The 9757-nt window shown below is 44.9% G+C and overlaps 2 non-coding genes across 2 annotated transcripts; both read left to right on the forward strand.

The window, feature by feature from the left end:
• The first annotated feature begins 666 nt into the window (after positions 1 to 666).
• On the forward strand, positions 667 to 850 carry LOC147271454 (U2 spliceosomal RNA). Its single transcript, XR_015116499.1, has one exon. It is a non-coding gene; the product is annotated as a U2 spliceosomal RNA (small nuclear RNA).
• Positions 851 to 1625: 775 nt separating this feature from the next.
• On the forward strand, positions 1626 to 1789 carry LOC147271455 (U1 spliceosomal RNA). The gene has a single exon (XR_015117021.1). It is a non-coding gene; the product is annotated as a U1 spliceosomal RNA (small nuclear RNA).
• Positions 1790 to 9757: the final 7968 nt, after the last annotated feature.

Here is a 9757-nt window from a genome sequence, read left to right on the forward strand (position 1 = left end):
TGACTTTCAGCATCACTTTGAGGTTGTTCGAAACACTTACTACATTACTGTAAGCATCACTGAGTTTATTAGCAACTATCACTACATTACTGTTAGCATCATTTTGAGTTTATTAGCAATTCTTACGACATCATTGTCGCATTATTTTGAAGTTCATAGAAACTCTTACTACATGACTGTCAGCATTACTTTGAGGTTATTAGAAACTTTCACAACATTACTTTTAGCATCATTTTGAGTTTATTAGCAATTCTAATGCGGTTCGAGGCCACGCTGGTTCACCGAGCGTGAAGTTGAGCCTTGAAAACGGCATCGGCTGAGCTTCCCGGGCTTTGGATACCCTGGTGAATTCCCCAAATGTGGGAATCTCAACTGCATAATTTCTGACAGTGGGGGACTTGGAAAACCCCGACTCCAGGATGAGTCGCTGGCTTGTGGCTTTGAACACTGCTTTGTTTTACTTTGAGTCGCCCCACTAGCATAGCAGGGTGAAGGCACCGATTGCCTTTGCTTTGGATTGCAGTGGGGACAACCAGTGTGCCAGATGTAGTGTTTATGGCACTGCATTTTGTGTCGCCACCCAAAATGTTGCAGTTCCTGCCCACAGCCGCGGCCGGGATTGGCTGTACCGGGGGTGCTGGCTCTCACGTCGGGTGGCTGACAGGCATCGCTTCTCGGCCTTTTGGCTAAGATCAAGTGTAGTATCTGTTCTTATCAGATTAATATCTGGTACGTTCCTTATCCATATATTAAATTGCTTTTTGGAACAGGGAGATGGAACGGGAGCTTGCTCCGTCCTTTCCACGCATCAACCTGGTATTGCAGTGTTTCCAGGAGTGGTGCAATGCCCCGCATTTCTTGTTGGAAATAAAACAAGCCTCCGCCAGGCACTCGCTCACCTGCTCCACCCAAAGCCGGACCAGGGTTGTCCTCCTGCACTGCAGCTTTTCCTCAGCCTGCGGCCGCAATGGCCTTCCAGGAACAGTGCGGGCCCCTCCCCTTTTGTCAGGAGCAAATCCCGTGCTCTTCAGGCCAACTGTTGAGTGCTGCACATGAGGCCGGGGCTGGATTTCCGCCCGCGCTGCCGCTGGGCGTCAAGTTGTGGCTCCGTTTGCACTCCAGATAAGGATGGAGGTCCGCTGACGGCACTGCTCTCGGAGCCTTTCCCAAAAGGCTTTGGAATGGACTCTGAAAGACCTGAACCTTCAATGTGCCTGTTTTGCCCAGAGATGGGTTGTGAACTTGATGTTGAAATGTGAAACCCCAGCTTGCTGCCTTCAGTCTTTCGGAATTGGGCCGCTTGCGTTGACAGCTCTCATGGTCGCGACGCTCCATCCAAGGGTGAAAGCGGACGGAGATTGTTTTTTTTACTGCGGGGCACGATGCGTGCGGTTAGAGGCCACGCTGGTGCCCCCAGCGAGAAGGTGAGCCTTGAAAACGGCATCGGTCGAGCTTCCCAGGCTTGGGATATCCGACATCCGGCATCGTTGTGAGAAACAAAGGGGGCTGCGCACGCGGCAGATTTGCACAAGTAACGAAAGATCAGGCGCTGTGTCGGCCTCCCTGCCTGTCAGTCAGAAGGCTGTGTCCCTGAAGCTCATGTCTGTTCCTAAGCTCAGCAAGTCATACTTACCTGGCAGGGGAGATACCATGATCAGCAAGGTGGTTCTCCCCGGGTGAGGCACAGCCATTGCACTGGGGCTGTGCTGACCCTGGTGTATTCCCCAAATGTGCGAATCTCAACTGCATAATTTCTGACAGTGGGGGACTGCGTCCGTGCTCTCCCCTGTGATCGTGTGAAAAAAGGAAAGAAAGAAAGAAAGGCCGACCACGGCGGCAACAACAACAACGGTGACCGCCTGTCCCGGCCAGTTGGCGGTCTCCTCTTGTGCTGGCCAGCCTGAGGAGACCGCGGAGGACGTAGCCTCGATGAGCTCACAGTATCTCTCACACCTTCCAGCCCTAAATGAAGAGGGCAGGGTTTCTGCCACATTTAGTTGAGGGTCATGGTATCTGACAAGCCCTGGGCTCAGGACAATACATCCACGGCTCGTCTTCGCAGTAAGTGGAAGGATACCAGAGAGAATTCATGCGTGGGAGGAGATCAACTTGGAAAACCCGGACTCTCAGTTCTGACGACATCACTGTCGCATCATTTTGAGATCATTAGCAATTCTTCTTACATCACTGTCGCATTATTTTTAGTTTCATAGCAACTCTTACTACATTACTGTGTCATTATTTTAAGGTTTTTAGCAACTCTTAATAAATTACTGTCAGCATAACTTTGAGTTTATTAGCAACTATCACTACATTACTGTCAGCATCATTCTTGAATTCATTAACAATTCTTCCGGCATCACTGTAGCATCATTTTGAGATCATGAGCAATTCTTACTTAATCACTGTCGCATCATTTTGAGATCATTAGCAATTCTTCTGACATCACTGTCGCATTATTTTGAGGTTCGTAGCAACTCTTACTGCATGACTGTCAGCATCACTTTGAGGTTATTCGAAACTTTCACTACATTACAGTTAGCATCATTTTGAGTTCCTTAGCAGTTCTTCCGACATCACTGTCGCATTATTTTGAGGTTCGTAGCAACTCTTACTACATGACTGTCAGCATCACTTTGAGGTAGTTCGAAACTCTTACTACATTACTGTTAGCATCATTTTGAGTTCATGAGCAATTCTTATGACATCAGTGTAGCATCATTTTAACGTTAGTTTCAACTCTTCCTACATTACCGTCAGCATCATTTTTAGTTTTTTAGCATCTCTTACTACATCACTGTAGCATCATTTTGAGTTCATTAGCAACTTTTCCGACATCACTGTCGCATTATTTTGAGTTTAGTAGCAACTCTTACTACATGACTGTCAGCATCATTTTGAGGGAGTTTGAAACTCTTACTACATTATTGTAAGTATCACTGAGTTTATTAGCAACTATCACTACATTACTGTTAGCATCATTTTGAGTTCATTAGAAATTCTTCTGAAATCACTGTCGCATTATTTTGAGGTTATTAGCAACTCTTAATACATTACTGTCCGCATCATTTTTAGGTTACTCGAAACTCTAACCACATGACTGTCAGCATCACTTTGAGGTTATTCGAAACTTTCACTACATTACTGTTAGCATCATTTTGAATTTATTAGCAGCTCTTACTAGATTACCGTCGCATCATTTTGAGATCATGAGCAATTCTTCCGACATCACAGTCGCATTATTTTGTGGTTTTTAGCAACTCTTACAACATGACTGTCAGCATCATTTTGAGGGAGTTCGAAACACTTACTACATTACTGTAAGCATCACTGAGTTTATTAGCAACTATCACTACATTACTGTTTGCATCGTTTTGAGTTTTTTAGCATCTCTTACTACATCACTGTCGCATCATTTTGAGATCATTAGCAATTCTTCTGAAATCACTGTCGCATTACTTTGAGGTTCGAAGCAACTCTTACCACATGACTGTCAGCATCACTTAGTTTATTGGCAACTATCACTACATTACTGTTAGCATCATTTTGAGTTCATTAGCAATGTGGGGCTTTGATTGGGAATTGTAAGAAAAATCACTGAATAAACAACACAAACACAGGCTGTGTCTGAAATTCCACACCTGCACCCGACTCAGAATGAAAAACCAGTGTGGAATCAATTGTATCCACTGTCAATCCTGATTCTGGAGAAATTTCTTTGTGTGTTTTGATGGACGCAAGCCAAGCAGAAATTTCCCACGATGCAATAGGGCGGCGTTTGGTCAGTGTTGAGCAGGCGTCAGTCTGACAATGATGTCATTTTATTGTGTCATCACCTGACCAGACCCAAAAGTAGGCTCAGGTATCAGTTTCTTCTCAATGCTAATGTCTGCTAGCTTAGTCTGCTACTTTGATGGCTCTGCCTGCTCAAAGGTCCAGACCCCTGGATGTGGTGGTTCCTACCTGAACGTAGATTCTGTCAGCTCATGTTGTTAAATCAACTCACCAGGAATACCAGTAGATTTCAATGGACTGCCAATGAGTCTCATTGAATGGGTGTCTCGTCCAATGAGAAACAATCAGTCTCAGGTTGAAGCTCATCAATGAGGTCTTGTGGATCAGTGGCTTGCATGAATGAATGAGTTGGAAGACTTCTTGGAAATTAAAGAGGATTTAATACAATTAAGAAAACCCTTAAGACAGAGTGATAATTCCAGCAGAGTAATTAAGGCCCATATTGAGTAGCAGGTATGAATTAACCTGGATTTATCTGAGCTTCAAGTAGACGGCTAAGAGGCAGGTGGAAAGGTGTGTAGGATGAACGATAGTGACCTCCAAACAAATGAAGAGGACTGAGTGGAGGCTGACCAGCTCTACGGAGTCAGGCGGAGTTTGGCAGCGAGACAGGAGTCCAGGCCTGAATCGGTGAAAACCAACGTAACCGGCTGACGTTCTCAGCTGGATTCTCCCATCGATGTACGACGCCTCTCCAACGAACTGGTGGGAGGACGGCCTCCAAAGCCTCCACCTCGTCGACCGTGGCTCCCGCTGAGATTCGCTCGATGAAGAAGGGAAGCGCGTTGATTGGCTACCCTCTGGTCTCAGGCTGCTGGCTGCCTGGACTAAGCTGCTCTGCTCCGACACAAAGGTGGCTTCTCTCTCTTCAAGGCTCACAGGAGGTCAAGAGTGTAGCGACCGTGAGCCGAGATCGATGATGAATTACAAAAATAGAAAATCAAAAAATAAATTAGAGGAATAGAAAAGAAAAGGGGGAGGAGCCGGACCAGCTGCTCTAGGAGCTCACACATAAAGGGCAGAAACAAGAAGCACTGAAGAGAGCGCCAGCAGTGGATGGTGCCACCACTGTTACAGTAAACTGGTCCGCCTCAGAGCAGTGACCTTTGACCTGTGAGGGGTTGTTGGCCAATCAGCACACTTTGCTGTCTTCAGTCCTTCTCAGATATCAACAAATGAAGCTGGTTGAACAGACAGCAATCATCATCACTCAGAGACATCACCTAGAGAGGAAGACTGCTCCGAGTTCTGACAATGACAGTGAAGAGGCAAGGAGAGCTGGACAACCACAGACAGTGAAACATTCGGAACATCATGTTGATACACGTGTGTGTGTGTGTGTGTGTGTGTGTGTGTGTGTGTGTGTGTGTGTGTGTGTCAGAATCGGAATCAGAATCTTTTATTTTTGTTGTACGGGGGGGGGGGGGGTACAGTGACAATAGTTAGAGCGCTCTTCCAGAGCCACCGTGCACCACAGAATGCAGATACAAAGAAAAGATAGAAAAGATAAAAGCAAGATAAAAGACACTGTTAGAACAGAAAGATCCATCAACCCACCAACCAGAGGTGTGTCTGGTACAGATGTGGAATTATTGGCTCACACAATGTTGAGGACACTGGAAGAAGACAAACAAAAAAGGCTGGTGTGATCCAGACCTTCATCAAAAATGGTCCTGGAGAACTGTTCAATGTGTCAGGACTTCTGTCCATTGTCTTCTGCTTATCCTGTTCAGGGTCATGAGGGGGTGGAGCCTATCCCAGCAGCTTTTGGGCGACAGGCCGTGTTCACCCTGGACAGGTCACCAGTCCATCACAGGGCCAACACATCCACAGACAAACACTCCAAGCCAGACTCAGGAGGATCTCTCCACCCTACAGACTGTAAAGGAACCATCAAAGATGGCAGTTGGAGTTCTGTGGATCTGTGCTGGATTCCTCGTCCTCACGGACCAGAAGTCTGTCTGAAATACTGCACTGATTGATGATCTTTTCATGAATCTGGAAAAGCTTCTAAAATGAAAGGAAAACAATCCTATCTTCTTCATGTCTCAAGCCAAATCAAACCAAGAGTTCTTTTATCATATTTTTTTAACCGGACGTCTGCTTTGACTGGTTGGTTGTTGAAAGAGAGCAGGACAGGACAGACAGCAGAAGACAAATATAGAGAAGGAAAGACAAAAGACAGAGAGAAAGGAGGGAGAGAATGACAAAAAGATGGGAACAAGATGAGGGTGAAAGACAAGCAGAGAGAAAGACAGAGGGACAGGGGGGTGGAAGACAGACACACAACCAACAACAGCAGCAGCAATAATAGTAAACTAGCTGCCAATGATAACGTCTCCTGGTCGCTGAAGCAATCAACTTCATAATAGGAGGATTGAAGAGCCAGGAAATAAAATATTAGCACAATACTGATGTGAATGTTCGTGCAGTACTGAGAACACTGATATGTAGACGACTAGTAGGGGCGGCACGGTGGTGCAAGAAGACAAACAAAAAAGGCTGGTGTGATTCAGACATCCATCAAAAATGGTCCTGGAGAACTGTTCAATGTGTCAGGACTTCAGAAGCTCCAATCCTCTCTAAGGTCCAGTGAGAGTGGAAGAGATTATAAATGAGAGAAGCAGAGCCCTCACTCAGAACTGAACCAGCTCAGTTGGGAGAGCCTTAGACTGAAGATCTAAAGGTCCCTGGTCCGATCCCAGGTTTCAGCAGAGGAGCAGCATTGACTTTACTTTCCAGTGGAGGAACTGCAGACATGAAGGAAACTAACATCTTGTCCTGTGCATTCTTGTGACATTCAGGACATTTTTGGAGCCTCTTGTTGGATTTTGCCACAGAGAATCAGAGCCAATCAAAAGCTTGGTGGACTTTAACATGGAGGACTGAACAAGTCAAGAAAGCATCAGTTTGACCTTCACAGGTGTTTCTGTTCCTGTCTCAATGCTGTAGAAAGAGCCTGAGGAGCTCAGACGGTAGAGCATCAGACTTTTAATGTGAGGGTCCAGGGTTCAAGTCCCTGTTCAGGTGCTGTGGAGGTTCCAGTGTTTGACAACATGGTACTGGATGAAGCTTAGTGTTGAACAAACTGTCAACATTAAAAGTAGAAGTGTTCTTGTCTTGCCACTGTGAGACTGTTGCTAGAAAAGTGACCAATAATAATTTCATGTGGCATGCAATTAACAAAACACCCACATTGATGGTCATGGGGGGTGTAGCCTATCCCAGCATCTACGGGCCAGAGGCGGGGTTCACCCTGGACAGGTCACCAGTCCATCACAGGGTCAGCATACAGAGACGAACAACCATTCACACTCACATTCATACCTACGGTCAATTTAGAGTGTCCAATCAGCCTCGTCCCCAATTACATGTCTTTGGACAGTGGGAAGGAGCCGGAGTACCAGAGAGAACCCACGCATTCATGGGGAGAACATGCAGGCTCTACACAGAAAGATTCCCCACCCGAGCCTGGACTCAAACCCAGAACCTTCTTGCTGTGAGGCCACAGTGCTCACCACTGCACCATCATGCTGCCAAGCTCTCTTCTACTTTCCTCAATTGTGTTTCTTTCATGTCCTCCTGAGATCAAAGACAGAATTCTAGCTACTGTCAAAGCCCTGATGACATCATCAGGAATTCTGACTTTGATCTGGAGACTCTTGCTTTAATCTGAATTTGATCTGACTAATGTTTTAGTTTAGGTTGCATGACACCGACCACCTCATTTCTCCTGATGGACTGGTGACCTGTCCAGGGTGAACCCTGCCTCTTGAACAATGTCACCTGCGATCCCCCCCCCCCCCATGACCCTTAAAGGATAAGAACAGAAAGTGGATGGAGGGATGGACTCAACACTGAAATCAGCTGATCTGATCCACATTCTAATGTTTCCTGTCCCTCTTTAGGAGTCAGTGAGAATAGTAGTGTATATAATAATGTATATCCAACCTTGTAGTATCTTTCCAAAGCTTTTAGTATTTCTTCTTGTTTCTACTTGTAGTTTTAGTGTCTGGATCTTTTATTTTGATGTCCTGCTGTCTGGTCTTTGCTTTTGACAACCCAGTCTCATGTCAAAACGTGAAAAGGCTCCGTTTGTCCACAGGTCCAAACCTATCAGTTCTACGATAAAGGCCAAAAAATTGTGAAATGTGTACGTTTTTTTCCCCTCTTCTTTTCTATTGGAGCGCTGGTAGGTCATGTGACTCTTTCATGCGGGCCTCTCAAAACAAAAACATGGCGGCCGCTCCTGTCATTTTCGGAGGAAAGTGCCTTCTTCCAAGATAGTTTTGATTTAATAAAGCATTCTGATGACATTTCTAGAGAGAAATATGCATTTTGTTTTCATAATCTTTGCTCAGTTCTTGTGTTTTATCTTTGGTTTGTTCGTTATTACGGTGAATCTTTCACCTCTCAGAAGAGAGTCGTTACAGTGTCACGTTTCTGCTGTTGCTATGTTGGTTGCTAAGGACGCCATTACGGACGAGTGTCATTTCAAGATAGGTTTGATTTTTAAAAAGCATTTTAAGGACATTTCTGGCGAGAAATATAAATTTTGTTTCCATAATGTTCGCTGTTCAATAAAAATAATATGAAATGGATTAAGTGCCCCAGGAATTACAAACATCTGCTTCCGTGGAAGTCGGCCCCGTTCTTCTGTGAGAAAATCCGGTAGTTGTCGCTCACTCCGAGGAAAAAAAACAAATATTTTTAATACTTTATCTTTTGATTAATAAGACAATCTACTAATTCATTTAATTTCTGGATGTTTATTCTACCTACAAAGTCCATTTGTCACCATTATAGATCGACCAATCAGCATTAAGAATATAAACAATGACTCAAACTAATGGCGGTCTGCTGACGTCACATCCGTCACAGAGGCTCACTCCTGCACTCAGAGGTGGCCTTTTAGTTCCATCACTTCACGCTGTATTTACAGATTTATGATTGAGGGGAACAAACCACTCTGATGTCTGGGTTCATCAAGGATATCATTAAAGAAATCCTAACTATCTGGCCAGTTAAATTGATCCTAACTGTTCTTCAGATGTTGTGCTGGTAATGTCATGTAGTTTCTTTTCCAATGTAACTTTGTCGTTCTGATGTGTGTATTTTTACTGCTCCAACAAAGCTGTTCCTCTTCTGGGGAAATCAATCATTCAGGCAATCAATAACTGAGTGTCTCTGATGCTGTACTGTAGTATTGCAGTACAACAACACTCTGATCCTTCCTTTTCAAATGTTTTTATTGTGTTTCTCCTATCATCAGGTGTTCACAATGATGACAATAAAAATCAATAATTGATATTCAGCTTTGTTTCAACAATAATAACTGATCAGAAATGAGGCCTGATGACCTTTGACCCTGTTGCTCTTTTGCTCTCATTGGCCTCTCCAGTGGATACAGACCTGAAACTTGAACTGTGAGGCCTCTCAAATGTATAGAATCATGATCTGTTTTTGGCAGCAGAAAGTCATTAAATACTGTCAACACAGATTAGTGGTGACGACTGAGTCCACAATGTCCTGCTACCTTTGCGGCCGTCTCGTCTGGCTTTGATCCCTCATGGAACCTCTGAGCTTCAGGGCTCCTCTGTCTCTACTGCTGCTGCAGGAGTCAGAGGGTCTCTCACCTGAAATTCAGATGCCAGACAAGAAGACACTTGGAGCTGACAGAAGTCATCGCTGTAGGTGGAGACATTCACAGGCTAACAAGGTGACCTCGTGGTAAGACAGGTTCTCCAATGGCACAGAACTTCAAACTGAGATCACAGCACAGTCGTTCTGAGGCGTCAGCAACTGGCATGAGCCATTCCAAAGATTTGCAGTGGGCCACACTGGAAATATGGCTTTAAAACATGGAACAGCTCACACAGCGTACAGTTAGAAGTGTAAAAGTCAAAGTTGAGCTGATGCCAGGTGTTGCCACAGTGTCATAGAAACACCTTGAGTCAGAACC

The sequence above is a fragment of the Aulostomus chinensis genome, chromosome 1 (assembly GCF_037954235.1).
Source record: "Aulostomus chinensis isolate RoL2024-O1b breed Wild chromosome 1, RoL_Achi_v1.0, whole genome shotgun sequence".
NCBI classification, from domain to species: domain Eukaryota; kingdom Metazoa; phylum Chordata; class Actinopteri; order Syngnathiformes; family Aulostomidae; genus Aulostomus; species Aulostomus chinensis.